Source organism: Polyergus mexicanus, unplaced genomic scaffold, assembly GCF_030449975.1.
Source record: "Polyergus mexicanus isolate NDT 795.1 unplaced genomic scaffold, iyPolMexi1.0 SCAF_9, whole genome shotgun sequence".
Taxonomy (NCBI): domain Eukaryota; kingdom Metazoa; phylum Arthropoda; class Insecta; order Hymenoptera; family Formicidae; genus Polyergus; species Polyergus mexicanus.
The window spans coordinates 5,858,952-5,873,725 of NW_027223329.1; the positions used below are offsets into that span (position 1 = coordinate 5,858,952).

The 14,774-nt window shown below is 41.0% G+C and overlaps 1 protein-coding gene and 2 pseudogenes across 1 annotated transcript in view; 2 read left to right on the forward strand and 1 right to left on the reverse strand.

The window, feature by feature from the left end:
• LOC138936524 (uncharacterized) overlaps positions 1-4,960 on the reverse strand; it is a 6,003-nt pseudogene extending 1,043 nt beyond the window's left edge.
• The window catches only part of Cow (Proteoglycan Cow), a 759,293-nt gene that overhangs the window by 119,859 nt on the left and 624,660 nt on the right, over positions 1-14,774 (forward strand). The gene's annotated exons all lie outside the window — the stretch shown is intronic.
• On the forward strand, positions 6,302-13,933 carry LOC138936525 (uncharacterized; annotated as a pseudogene).

Below are 14,774 nucleotides of genomic sequence, written 5' to 3' on the forward strand. Positions count from 1 at the left end.
AAACGAATAATAAAATAGAAAAAACAAAAGAGGAACTCGAGCGCGTCCGCTAGATAACGCGCATTCCGAACGCTCGACGTTGAAAGAGACGCGTTTCCCTCTCCCTCTCCCCACCCACCCACATTATTCGTCGCCGATAAAAAATAGGCGTCTTGCGGAACGCGCGAATCAATCGCGCTCGGCGTCTCTTGACAGTTTACCGCGTCTTCCCCGCTTCGCGCGATGACTAACACGAGGACGGTTCTCGCTCTAGCGACGATGCTCGTCGCCACGACGGTCGCCGCGCCCTTCGACTCGGAAAGAATCGAGGCGCTTCGTTTTCTGTGCGTATACGGTTTTCTAAAAGACGATGGAGAATCACTGTCGTCCGATAACGCGACATCTCTGCGTCGCGCGCTATCGCTGTTTCAAGAATATTATCAATTATCGGGAAACGGCGCGTTAAACGCCGTTACGCTTCACCTTATGCGTAAACCGCGATGCGGTCTCGCGGATATTCCCGATCGCGCGTATAGCCCGATCGCGCAAAAATGGCCGAAGACGCGTCTCGCATGGAATTTTCAGATGGCTAGCGAGGAAATCTCGCGAACGGCCGAAACGGCGTTCGCGTTATGGGCGGCGAACTCATCGCTAACTTTCGCGCGCGACCCGTTACACTCCGATATATTAATATCGTATCGAACGGGCGCGCACACTTACGCAAATCGTCGAAACGTCGGTATTTGCCCGGCAGCCTTCGACGGTCCGGGAGGAGCCATAGCTCACGCGTTCTTTCTCTCTGGAACAACCGACTTCACATCGGAGATACACGTCGACGATTCCGAACCGTGACACGTGTATCTAAACAAAAATCCTCCTGACACGCATCACCTGCTACAAACGCTAACGCACGAGATCGGCGGGAGTGGTGCACTTGGACACAGTATAATTGGACACGGTGCAAATGGACATGTTACAAATGGACACGAGATTTTGCACACGGTTCAATTGGACACAGTGCATTTGGACACAGTAATTTTGGATACAGTAGCTTTTGGACACATAAGAAAATACGCATCGTTTACTTGGACACCGCTCAATTGGACACTGTTCATTTGGACACCGTTCGTTTGGACACGGATGCGCACCGTTCATTTGCCCACTGTTCGTTTGGACACCGTTCATTTGCCCACCGTTCGTTTGGACACCGTTCGTTTGGACACCAAAATTTGATTTAAATTATACGACGTAATCCACACCAAATTTTTGTTTTAAATAAGAAATAGGTTTGGGTTAGGTTATATCTTCCGGAAGTGGAGCCCCCCCGCAGGGGGGGCGGAACCCACTGTATCCATGCATGACATCCAAATATGCGAAAGGCTAAACAAAGTGCTAAAAGCAATGTAAAATTAATGACATCAGTATCAGAGATATATAAGTATGAATATATTTTATTTTGACAGATATTATAACCTTCAAATGTATCTCCTTTTCACGATTTCATATTTTACATAGATTTACCAGTATAAAGTGTTATAAGAATACTGATTATATTTTCCCAAAATGATTTTTATTTCTCTCCATCTGTTACGGTGTCCAAACGAACGGTGGGCAAATAACGGTGTCCAAACGAACGATGTCCAAATGAACGGTGCGCATCTTTCTGTGTCCAAACGAACGGTGTCCAATTGAGCGGTGTCCAAGTAAACGATGCGTATTTTCTTATGTGTCCAAAAGCTACTGTATCCAAAATTACTGTGTCCAAATGCACTGTGTCCAATTGAACCGTGTGCACAATCTCGTGTCCATTTGTAACGTGTCCATTTGCACCGTGTCCAATTGTACTGTGTCCAAGTGAAGGCCACTCCTACGGATGGACTGCTAAGGCAATTGCGCGATCTCCTTAGTCGCGTCTATCGTCTCAGCGACACGATCGAGAAAGAAAGGATCGACGATGAGAACGACTAGAGCGACCCTACCGTTATTTTTTAAAAATAAAATATATAAGAGAAAACGCGCGAAAGGGGAAGAAGCGATCTCTACGCGAGTATATAAAGACCGTCCATCCGTTAAGCGCTTCATTATTGACGGAGAACACCGAAGCTAACGCGCGAAAAAGAACAAACGAGAAAGAACGAGAAAAAACGAGCGACGATGTACGCGACAATGGGGGGACAACCGCAGCAGCAACACTCATTCGACGATCGATCGAGACTAACCGAACGAGACCGCGAAGATAGCGCGGAATACGCTAAAAAAGCTAAAATGGACAATGGGTAAGACTATCGAACATTTATTCGAACTAATAATTCGCTAGCACCGTTTCTCTCATCGCTCATATCTATTTTTAGACGAGATCGCAATCGGACGCCAAGACACGCGGACGTCTCGGTCGCGCGACCGCTCAGAATCTTAGAAAGACGCTATCCATTGACCAAAACCGCATATAAACATCTGGAAATTAGCGTTAACGTCAGCCGACCCTCTTTCGTAGAAATCGTCCTCGGAGATTGTCACGGCAAAGAGATCTCGCTAACGCCGGATACGTGGAAGGAACTGCTCGATCTACGACCCGCGCTTCTATCGCACTTTCGCTCCGACGAGCGCGACGAGGCGCGCCCGACGCCAATACACATCGGACAGTTGACGCTACGATTCGGCAAACTCAACAATCTCCGAATACTTCGTCTCGAAACGCCTAAAATTCGTCTAGCCGTATCGAAGAGCACCGTCGTAAATATATTAAATCTGGAACTTTGCGTCAACCGCATCGTTGCATCTTTAAGCGGTTTAACCGCGCGCGTGGACAACAAGCTAACTCGTTTCCTCGACATCGCGGCAGGCGCTCGCGATAAGGCGCTTATTCCCGCGATGATACGCGAGAGCGATAACTTCGACCGTAACGATATAATCGATTGCGAACTGCAGGCTCTGCTCTTCGGAGTATCGTGATACGCTTACTCGCGTACTCGTATTATCGTATTATTAATATATTAAAAAATTTTGTAAAAGAAAACAATAAAAATACTTCTCCTCTTTCGCTAAAACGACGATATCTCTTTATTTCACGACCTTTCGAAGATTCGCCATCTCGCTAAAGCGACAAGCGCGCTCGTATCGCCGCTAACGCGCGCCTCGAGAAGAGGAGAGCGATGAGGGACGCCCCTCCGTCCGCTCGACCGCCCACCGACGATCCCCCGCCCCCTCGACGCCGGGCGCCCGCCGCCCGCTCGCGGATCGCGCGCTAGAAGCGGCGCGCCCCCTAAGGAATCGCGACAGCGGATCGCGCGCTAGAAGCGGCGCGCCCCCCTAAAGAATCGCGACAGCGGATCGCGCGCTAGAAGCGGCGCGCGCCCCTAAAGAACGAGTCGCGTCAAGGTCGCGAATCGGGAGGAACCGCCACCCCCCGAGCGCCATCTCTCGAGCGCTCTCGGCGACTCGTACCCACCGCTTCCCCCTGGCCGCGCTTCCCCTCTCACCCTACTTACCCCCCCCATGCACCCGCCCAGCCCGCTCTCCATCCCTCGAGCGCCTACAAACTGCTCCGAAACCATCTCTCCCTCTTACTCCCCAACGGTACCCTCTCTCTCACACTCACGTCAAACTGAGCCAAAACCGGCCTTACTATGCTACTCACGCCAAACTGGACCACCGAAGTGTTTAAGATCGTTAAAGTGCAACATACTAATCCCGTAACCTATCTACTCGAGGACTATCGCAAAAAATCTGTCGCTGGAGCGTTCTACGAGTACGAGTTGCGTCGCGCGACTTATCCGGACGTGTATCTCGTGGAGAAAGTACTGCGCAGGAGAGGTGACGAGGTTTACGTCAAATGGTTGGGATTCGATGGATCGCACAACTCTTGGATACACAAGGACAATGTGGTTTAATTCGTACAAACTATATTTTATTTTTAACATATAAAGAATATGAAATACATATAAAGTATCTGAAATATAAAAAATATATGTAAGATGTATACAGCATATAAAATATGAAATATAAAAAAGAAAAAAGATAGATAGGAATATATATTTCTTTTGTTTTCCTTATACATACATACATATATACATACATACATACATACATTACATACATACATACATACATACATACATACATACATACATACATATATACATTACATACATACATACATATATACATTACATACATTACATACATACATACATACATACATACATACATATATACATTACATACATACATAGATACATATATACATACATATATACATTACATACATATATACATACATATATACATTACATACATACATACATATACATACATATATACATACATACATTACATTACATCACATTACATTACATTACATTACATTACATTACATTATATTACATTATAAGGGTATCCGGTAATGTCCCCACGGTAGGGTGTCGGTCGAATCAGGTACGATATATCGCTTGTCGTCGTACGGACTCAGAGCGATTTTTGTCTCGCTGATTGTGTACACTTCGTGCAATTTTGATCTTATGCAGGATTGTTGTCGAGTCATTTCAATGTCATCGCGCAGACACGCGTGTAATCGTCGAACGTTATCGTTCTCGCTATGACGCTATGACGCTTGACACCTTTAACCTTTTTTGTATCCTTTTTATTATTTACTCGCAACGCGTACATTTTTGCTCTAAGCCCGACAAATTCAGTCATGATCGCACCGTTATTCTCGTCCTTCATCAAACCCGGCACTTTCTTGTTCTCGAGCGGTATACCGTACGCGTTGTTAGCCGGATAATCGCTCGTGTCGAATCTAGCGATATCGCGTTTCATATTCTCGTACACATCCTCGCACTCGATGTGATAAATCAAACTGTCCGTATCGGTGTACATTATTTTACAATTTTTGCGATATAACGGTAACATGTACTCGTGGTGAAATTCGTATAAACACACTTTCGATATATCGAGTATACACATACCGACATAGATCGGTTTATTGAATTTCACCTCGAGCTTGCGCAGTTCAACGGCGACCAAATTTTCCGAAAAGACGCTCCTGCTATGAAAATTTGGTTTCGCGATCATCGCCTCCGCGCCGTATCGCCTGTCCCACTTTGTTAATAATTTTACATCGACGTGATTGCGCACGTTTTCCATAGTTTTTCCGAATACCGCGTTGTTCATTAACTTGTATAAATTTTTCTCGAAATCGTTTGTCGCGCGCGTTCTAAACCGGGTGTTGAGTTCGATGTAATCGCGGAGCCATGCGGATTGAGCGAATTGCAATACGCGATGTATCTTTGCGATGCGAAGGCCATGACGCATGCATTGCTGCAGGTTGCTATAGTGTATGACGTAACGCTTCTTATCGTATAAAGTCGCGAGGAACTTGTCCTGCCGCTTGCCGGGCGGCTTATCGCGCGTTGGACAGAACGGTAGATCAGCGTGCGCGTCGTGAAGATGTTGCGGATACTACAGATCGACCTCGAGAATATAACCTGTGGTTGAATCCGAAGCGATCGCGCTAACGTCAAAGTCAGAGATGTCGTCGACCCATCGAAAATCGGCATAGGGCAACGGTTGACACATCGCCCAACCGTACAAGTTGTTTACATCGAAATACATCATGTACGACGATGGTTTCGATGGGTCGTAAGACGGCATGTACTTGTTTTAGCATCGCATCCTACGTGTATCCGGGAAGAGTATAATAATATGCGGGGTCGAGCCCGTAACTCTCGATACATTTGTTGCGAAAATTTTCAAAAACGTCGGCCAATAACAAGACATCCGTTTTTAAATACAGATCGCTGTATTCGCCTAGCGTTCGAACGGAGAACCGTCTTCAAACGTTTTCGGCGTGCGCGTAGTCGCTCTCGGATACGGTGTCACCGGTCAAGGAACTATAAAATGATTCGCGCGGTGGTAAACACGTATCGTGCAACCTATCGACACAGTCAATGTATTCGTATGAAAAGACACCTTTTCGCGTCAATAAATTGAACTCTTCCATCGATAAATTTTGAAATTTCGATTTTAAAATTTGAAGTTTATCATTATTTAGAAACGATGTCAATTTTTCGAGACTAGTACTGAGAAATTTGTACGAATCGATGAACCGTAACTTTATATCGCTTCGCCAATCTGATTTTTCGGCGGTATCTTTAACGTGTTTCGTGAATGAAATATACTTTTCTTTCGTTATCAGTAGTATGTTGATCGAGCCTTCGAACGCGGTAGCTATTTCCTCGATGATAAAATGTGAATCGTAACCGGATAAATTGTGAAATACTATGGGAATACAAAAAGAGTCTTTATAATTTAAATTGCAGTTTGAATGCGCGGGACCTCGGTACCTCCCGGTAAGATGGCAATGATCGCGTACGCGCGTGTCGCCTTGCGCGAACGGTTTTTCGCAAATATGACAGTGTGTCGCGCTGTGAAATTTTTCCCGCTCATCTCGCGTTAAATTTACCATGGGGATATTCGTGGTTAAAATAATCTTTACGCGATGCGCTAAATTTTTTAATTTTTCCACGAACCACGAAACGCAATCGGTACTACGGCGAGAATGATACGCGGAAAACGATTCGTCGTACGAACAATGTACATAATAAGCTACGCTAAATACTTGATGATGCTGAAACGTGTACGTAGACGCCATCGGATCACCGTCGGTCTTCCTCAGCACGCACTCCAAGTACGACGAAGGGAAGTCGCTCCTTTCTGTTGTAGTTCTTGAACGCGAGCCACTTGTCTTTATCGCTCGGTAACCGGATGGCGCACTCGTTCATTTCTCGGCTATCTACATAATTTTATTTTACGCAGTATATCCGGATACAAAATTAATTTTGATAAACCTCAGCTCAATTGAGAGTGGTTAAAAATATTTCGTTAAATCCAAAAGACAAACCTTATCTACAGAAGGTAGTTAATAATCTAATTAAAGTGGGAGCAATTCAACACTGTGTCCCATCTGAGATCTTGTCATCGTACTTCCTAGTTTTAAAACCTAGTGGAAAATTTAGATTTGTTTTAAACCTAAAAGACTTGAACAAATTTATTAAAACGAATCATTTTAAAATGGAAGACATACGTACGGTTCTTAAATTAATGACCAGGGGATGTTTCATGGCTTCCCTGGACCTCTAGGATGCCTATTTTCTTATTCCAATAGATGAGGACAGCCGAAAATTCTTGCGATTCGTGTGGAAGAATGAATTGTGGGAATTCGTGTGTCTCCCTTTCGGATTGAGCACGGCGCCATGGTTGTATACAAAAATCACAAAACCGGTGGTGAATTATCTGAGAGAAAAGGGATTCACATCGGTAGTATATCTAGACGACTGGTTGTGTTTCGGAGGAAATGTCGAAGAATGCGCAAAGAATATCGAGTCAACCCAGTAAGTTCTGAGATCCTTAGGTTTTTTGATAAACAAAAGTAAAAGTAATCTAATCCCGAACACAAGATGCCAGTTTCTAAGATTTATTTTAGACTATAGTCGTATGACTCTCGAGCTCATAGAAAAGAAAAAGCAGCTGATTATGTCATTAATTAAAAAATTTAAAACGTTACAGACGTGTACCATTCGAGAATTTGCGCAATTTGTAGGCAATATTACGGCGGCCTGCCCGGCCGTCCAGGGGTGCGTTCGAAAATACTCCATAATCATGTCGTGTGGTGGATGTGGGATACGGTCTCGGTGGAGCTAGTGAGCTTACTATCGACGAGAGTTATCGAACGGTCGGTGTGTACTGCCATGTACTGCCGTAATATTTACAAACAAAAATGGCTGATTCAGATGTGATTGTTCGTCGAAAACGCATATTAGCACTGGCTGTAGTGGCTTCCGACCAATTATTGCAAAATGTTATGTCAGATAGCAGTAGCAGTGAAAGTGACGGTTGAAGGTTATATATTGGATATAATTCCAAAGATGACCAATAAAGCATTTCGCGAGCATTTTCGAATGACTCCGAGCACTTTTGAGAGTCTGGAGACGCGTTTGGCATTATTTATTACAAATAATACAGACCGACCCATGATACCGGTAAGAAACCAACTATTGTCGGTTTTGTGGCTGCTGGCTACTCCAGATTCATACAGGTAAAATATCATATTATCAATTATTCATTGTGTTGTGCCTCCGGAGAGGCACGGTAGTTGGGATCGCTTGCCAGAAGGAATTTAGGAATTCGGGCTCTGCCCGAGAACTTCACTGTCTTTATTTGATTAGAAACGACACCTTTGCATTTAAATAAATATATTAATATCTATTTTATTCGTGACTTGGCTTGATTACAATGTTCCCGCACTTTCGCTCGTGTCGCGTATCGCGATAACGGATATCTTAACGTGCGCGTGTCTAGAGTCGAGTTTCGGTCTCGAGACTCGCCTCTCGCTTCTTCGTGTATATTTCTGCCGACTGCGTGGCTATTCAATATTATAATAATTATTGATACTCGCTTTGACGCTCGCGTAAAGGAATAAAGATTGCCCGTTTGGTAGTTATTGTGACTACCCGCGTAATATTAATTAATGATCAAGACTGTCCGCGTAATATTAATGGTAAAGACTGCCCGCCGTTCGTTAGCGGTGGGCCTTTTTTTAACTCCCCTTGGCTTCCCGGGAGGAGGTCGTTTAGCGACAAGGCTGTGTCGTGTCGCTTGATTTTGGCAATATCCGGATGCAAGCTAAGAAGTTCTAAGTAGGACTTCTTTGCTTGCACTTTCGCAATTTCTTTATTCCTTTTTATTTCGCTTTTAAGTAGGACTTCTATGTTGCATTTTCGCAATGTCCTTCTTCCGCTTGCCCTGATTTCCGCGTTTTCGCAATGAAATGATTGCACGGTCTCTCGGGCTTCGCGCGTGGCTCGCGTTGTCAGCGCTTTGTTCGGTCAACGCTCGTAACGTGATCTGTATTCGCGTTACATGTTGAGCAATCATATAAAATAATATGTATTTAGAATAATATATTTAATAATTCGTGTATAGCCTGCTCGGGCTATAACAATTGTTACAGTGTTGTGAAAATTGATGAAGTAACTATCATTTATTTTCTTGTCTAGATCTGTAGTTGACCGCTTTGGTATGGGCAAGTCATCGTTAAGTAACTGCTTCATGCGTATCATCAAAGCTCTCAACGACATTGCTGATGAGGTAATTGTTTGACCAACAAATGGCAAGCTTCTGACTGTAAAAGAAAAATTCAGAAAAAATGGTGGTTTGACTGATGTCATTGATGCAATTGATGGTGCTGATATTGAAATAAAAAGTCCTAAAGTAAGTAAAATGATATAGTATATACTATACTGTTAAAAAAATAATTTTTTGTCCGATGAAAAGAAATATTTTGTGTGTCTTTGCAGGAAAATAGTCAATTCTACATCAACAGGAAGAAGCGGTTCAGCATCATTCTCCAAGCTGTTTGTGATTCTGAGCTTAGCTTCACAGACTGCTTTGCTGGTTTTGCGGGCTCTGTTGGTGATTTGCGAGTCTTCAGAAACTCAGATTTATGACATGCAGTTCAAGAAAATAGGCGAGTCTTTTTCCCTGATCAAGAATTTATCATTGGGGACAAAGCATACCCTGTCTTGACGTGGTGCATTCCGCCTTTCCGTAACTTGGGGAACTTGACACAAGCACAGCAAAAAGTTAATCAAGCCATCTCTAAAATGAGACAGGTAATTGAACGAGCTTTTGCTCTGCTGAAGGGAAGATGGAGACGATTAAAATACTTGGATATGAATGGAGATGATATGATTCCCTTAATCATAATAGCATGTTGTGTACTTCATAATATATGTCTGGAATTTCTCAAGAGATTATTGCAAACGATGCAAATGTTGAAGCAAAGCGTAATTACTTAGTCACACTTGTATCCTAGGGTTTTAAATTGTATCTGTCAGTGAATTATAATGTAATATTTCAACATTTGTATATAATAAAATAAAAAAAGTATGCAATAAAATAAAATTTATATTAAAGTTGTTTATTAAAGTGTAACCAACGGTACATTTTTATATGAAGTAATTATAAATCAGACTTGAATTAAATCGACACTTTTTGTCCAGTTCCATATTTACAAGTAACAATAACTTAAGTACACAAATCACAGCATTATATGAAGTAAGAACATGACCCATACTTTGACGCAAGAATTAGAAAGAAATGTTGCGATAACTAAGTAAAAAGTAAACAAACATTATATGGTATTTCTTCGTATCTTAATGAAAACAAAAATCACATTTTTACGAAAGTAGAACTAATAGTAATAGTACAGTTTTTTAACAGAATCTAACTATACTTTAACATATAAAAATCACTTTTTAAAATAATACAACTAATAGTATTATATATCTTCTACATAATTTAATATTACTTGAACATAATATTACTAAACAAAATTTTCTTTGATAGTACTTTTTTTGTGCACAATCTCAGTGCTTTAACAATAGTAAAAATCTTTTACAAAACTATAACAAATACTGCTGGTACATGTCACCTAACCAGTAATTAAAAATAAAATCTAACAGTATTTTACAAGAAGGTACAACATATCACAGCATTTCAATTACTGTCACATCTAATATGCTATTAAGTTCACACAACCACTTAGAGCAGGTGTAGTAGAAAAAATTCAACTAACATTTAAAGTTTATCAAGAAGTTCGGACATAAAGCTTTCATAAACTTTAATAGCCATTTCCTTTTTCTCCATACTTTCCTTGTGTCGTTGCTCTCGTACTTCTTCCTTCTTTTGTGCCTCAGCTTGATTAGCCAATAATCAAGCCTCCAATTGATGTTTCATTCTTGTTTTTTTTTTATATTTTTCTCTGTTTTATGTACTTTTATTTCCTGTTCACCACTGTCGCAGCTCTCACATGCTTCTGTAGAGATGTCTCTTGATTTTGGAGTTGAACAGCCACTTTGAATAGAGGAACGTTTTTTCAGACTAGATGCAATAACAACATGTTTAACGTTTGGTTTCATATACTGAGTACTTCTTCCATTTCATTATAAAACTTGCAGTTTTGGGTTGTACACCTGTCTGTGCGTTGTGGTCCTTTATTGCCATGTAGTGTCTTCTGAGGTCTTTGAACTTATTTTCACACTGTACACCATTGAAAATCCAGTTAGGATTCATTTTTCGCAGACCCTCAGAAATCATCCGCCACACTTCCACATTTTTTATTACAGAACTTTTAAACAGCGATTCATGATCCTGCCACAGTTTGATCAAGACCTTAATAGCATTTTCGTCCTTCCATTTCACAACTGTCTCTTGTGATTTTGATTTTACAGGTACCTCTACAGATACAGGTTTTTCAGGTACCGTGGAGTCGTCACATTCTTGCATAGATATAGGTTTTTCCGGTACATCTATAGATGCTGTAGATAATGTTCCTAGGAAAAACATAAAATATATACCGATAAAAAATACTGACCTTCATATTAGATATTAAGGAAACAGCAATTTGTAACGCAACAGTAATGAATTAAGTAAAGGTCTTTACCAAAGGAAGAAGCTGAAGGATGTTCATCTGAACGTATATTGAAAAACTTTCGCAAATCTTCGCAGTCAGTGGCCACGCACAACTTATTATCTGTTACATAAATATATGTCACAACTTCAAATATGATACAAAATGACAAATATACCAAAAGAAACCTAACTTAGCCAAGTGCTAAAGAAATTTATAAAACTATTTATTACTCTGTACCAATAACGTCGAATATATAGAAGTTTCCCATGTCATCCTTTTGAGGGTTTCCCTTATCATCCACACATAAAATATGGCGACCTGAGATTAAGTTTACCATCTTTGAATATCAATTTCTGAGCGAAGCACAACTGACGCTGACAGCACAGTTCTTTCCCGTCAATTCTCGCACTCCACCGAATCACACCGCAAAAAAGGAAGTGGAGAAAAGTCACACGAATGCTCAACGGAGTAGGGTTTTAGAACGACCACGAGTATATGCTCAGTGTGCCCACTAGGTGTTTTCGAACGAACTAGGTGTGACATTATACACACGGGTGCTGTTTTCGAACGCATCCCAGTATGGCTGGATCTATTCTAAGGGATTTGAACGGCAAAAGCATTTGGCGCTGTTGGAAAGCGGAGGGAACTACGATGCAAAAATGAAACTACCCGCAACGCTGAGTTCGGACTTTGTTTGGTGGAAGTCGCACATCTCAGATGCTGTCAACACAATCAAACAGCAGAAATACGCACTGGAAATATTCTCAGACGCATCATTAACTGGATGGGACGCAGCGTGCAATAGCGAAACTACGTATGGAGTTTGGGATAAATCAGTACAAAATGCCCATATTAATTACTTGGAGCTGGTGGCGGCTTATTACGCGTTACGATGCTTTGCAACAACGAAATACGACTGCGAGATATTCCTACGAATTGATAATACGACTATTGCGTATATTAACCGAATGGGAGGTATTCAATACCCACATCTAAACAGTATAGCCAAAAAAATCTGACAATGGTGCGAGCGTCATAAATTTTGTATCACAGCATCATACATAGCATCAAAAAAAATGTGAAAGCAGACCAAGGATCTAGAACCATCAACGTTGACATGGAGTGGGAGTTGGCACCTTGGGCTTTCCAAACTATCGTACGAGAATTTGGAGTACCAGAAATTGATCTGTTTGCGTCAAGAAACAATAAAAAATGTAAAAAATTTTGTTCGTAAACTGTGATTCCGAGGCCTTTTGCGTTGACGCATTCACTATGAAATGAACAGAATACAAGTTTTATGTATTCCCCCCATTCGCACTAACATTGAGAGTATTAAGAAAAATACAAGTAGACCAAGCTCAGAGTGTCTTAATTGTACCATACTGGAAATCACAGCCTTGGTTTCTATTATGGAAATCAATGCTGGTGTCAAAACCAATATATTTTGAACCCAACAAAAATCTTTTATTCTTTGCTTGTAGAAAAATTCAACATCCATTGGCGGAAAAATTAACATTAGTGGCCGGGATATTGTCCGGCAGAAATTCTTAAAACTAAACATCAATGAAGACGCAGTGGAATTACTGCTAAACTCAGTAACTCAATCAACTCTTGGACAATACTCAAAACCTCTAGAAGATTGGACCAAGTTTAGCGTCACAAAAAATTTCGACATGTTCACTCCGCAAATCATCCAAGTAATTGATTGGTTGACCGAGAAATACAAGGCTCGAGCGTCCTATGGAACTCTAAATACATGTAGATCGGCATTATCGCTAATTTGTGATGATAGGGTGGGGAGAAATCCCATAATTTCAAGAATATTAAAGGGAGTGTTTAATCAAAAGCCAACCAAAGCCAAATACCAAAAAATTTATGATCTGGAATCTGTTCTGCAAGGATTAGAGAGGTTATATCCGTTAGAAGACCTTAGTCTGCTACTAGATCTTACGGATAAATTGGTGGTACTTTTAGCAACAGTGACAGCGAAGAGAAAACAGACTCTATCGCTCATAAAGATCAGTAATATCCAAAAAATAAACAATGGATATGAAATAGAGATCCCAGACAGGGTAAAAACTACACGGCCAGGGTCCTGCCAACCGCTGCTGACGTTATCAACATTCAGAGAAAACCTGAAGCTTTGTGTAGTCACTACTTTCAAGAGGTATTTAGCTGTCACAAAAAATTCCAGAGAAATAAATGACTCACTATTCATTACGACTAGAAAGCCGTTCAAAGCAGCATCAAAAGATACGATAAGTAGATGGATTCGTCTTTTTGAGAAAGTGCGGCATTGGTGCAGTTTATGACCCGCACAGTATGCGACATCCGGCCACATCCGCCGCGTTTAAAAATGAAGTCGACATAGCAGTCATCAAGCACATAGCGGGATGGTCAGAAAAATCGAGGGTGTCCGACAGGTTTTACAATCGACCTATTGTCGGGAAAAGTAACATGTTTGCTGAGGCAATATTAATTTAAAAAGAAAAAATGTATTCGTATGGCTATATCAATATATAAGTTAGTGTGATTAGATACGAAATAAAATCTAGGCATAACTCTAAACATCTACCTAATTATCTCTAGTAATCTCGAGAACGAGACACGATGCATAATTGGCCGATCGAACAAGCCCGCCGAAGGCGGGTATTTATGCGGAGGGTCTCGTTCGAGAAGATCACTACCCTCCCTTTCCTGAACATTTCATTTAAAAAAAAAAATTTGTTCTAATTTTGTATCCCACCCAAAAAATCCAGAGCAAAACTTTGAACTATATGACGGGAAGATGGCGGATGGGGGGATTTACAAGGGACTTTATAGGGGGCCTCGCATCTCCTTCTTACCATTGGCTGAACGTTGTAGTCACTCCTAGCGGACAAGCGGTACTACCTAGTTATCTCTAGTGATCTTCTCGAACGAGACCCTCCGCATAATTACGATCGGACGAGCCCGCTAAAGGCCAATTATAGTGTAATTTATTAAATATATTTTTTCTTAATAACGGAAATAATAAAATGAAAAAATTTTATAATAAATTTTTATTCAGTTTGCATAATTTTTTGATATTATTTTTCTAGGAAATTAAAACAACGACTTTGTATAACAGTTTTTTCAGTTAAAATATTTTTATTTAAATAATAATACAAAAAGTAAATTTTATAGTATAAATTTTTACTTATTTGGCGCTATTTTTTAATATCATTATTTTTCTAGAAAATTTTTTTATAAATTCATATAACGGTAAATATTGACAAAAGGCGACCCATCTCCAATGACCTTGACACATGTTGTCAAGGTCATCGCCCTGAGTAACTCTCAAAAG